Source organism: Acomys russatus, chromosome 29, assembly GCF_903995435.1.
Source record: "Acomys russatus chromosome 29, mAcoRus1.1, whole genome shotgun sequence".
Lineage (NCBI taxonomy): Eukaryota > Metazoa > Chordata > Mammalia > Rodentia > Muridae > Acomys > Acomys russatus.
In genome coordinates, this window is record NC_067165.1 from 5,903,576 (window position 1) to 5,904,830 (window position 1,255).

Below are 1,255 nucleotides of genomic sequence, written 5' to 3' on the forward strand. Positions count from 1 at the left end.
TGATTTGATTTCTTCTCTAAATTCTATCATGTAATCATTGAGTTTTTGTAACACTCGTTGATATGATTCATATGGTTAATTTTATTCTACTTTGGGGGTTGGGTTACAGTTTCCCGTGTCCTGTGCACATTTTCTGAATTGCTGCTTCTCTGAAGGGACATTGCTCTTGTTCCCTGTTTCATTTTCACAGGCTGGAAAAGAGAAAGTGACTTAACAGTTCCAGAGTGGTGGAAGAGGTAGTCACAGAACGAGGAGCGTCTTTCTTTCTTTCTTTTTTAGATTTATTTATTATGTGTACAGTACTCTGCCTGCATGTACACCTGCAGGCCTGAAGAGGGCGCCAGGTCTCGTCATAGATGGTTGTGAGCCACCATGTGGTTGCTGGGAATTAAACTCGGGACCTCTGGAAGAGCAGTCAGTGCTCTTAACCTCTGAGTCATCTCTCCAGCCCAACCTCTAGCTTTCCATAATGCACCAGGTAATTTCCAAGCAAACCTCATTCAATACAACATCTTACAAGATGGTTTTGTCATTGTCAGGAAACTGGGCTCAGACAGCGACTATGGATGCTTGTGGGCACTTGTGGTAATTTCAACTGCTTCAGGGGACCAACTCCTCAGTTCCTGCCTGGCAGCTGTGGTGAGCTGGGACCATCTCCCTCCACAGCTCGGCCCAATCACGGTCTCACTAGGCGTGTGCAGGGGCAGTAGTGGCCTCCTCTATTGGAGCAGTAACTCTCCCACTCCATCCTACAATCTGTACTTTGCACACCACTTTTCCAGCCTTTCAACACTTTGTCAGTTTTCTGCATTACATATTTCTTTGAGTTAGCTATCAAAAGTTGTTCTGGATGGACATTTCTGATATACTTACTTTTTTTGTTCTATTTATTATTTTGTCCATTGTATGGCATACTTGGACTTGTACTTGTATGACCAGCACTTTGGAAACAATAAGTTGCAAGACAGAGCCCCTCCTTTTGTGAGGGTTGGGGACCAGTGGGAATAAAAGAATACAAGATGACTTAAGACTATGATAAATGGGCTGGAGAGATGGCTCAGCAGTTAAGAGCACTGGCTGCTCATCCAGAGGTCCTGAGTTCAAGTCCCAGTAATTGCATGGTGGCTCACAACCATCTATAATGAAATCTCATGCCCTCTTCTGTCTGATGCAAACAGAGTGCTCATATACACAAATCATAGATGTTAAAAAAGCATATGATAATTAAGGCCTGGCATGGTGGCGCACGCCTTTA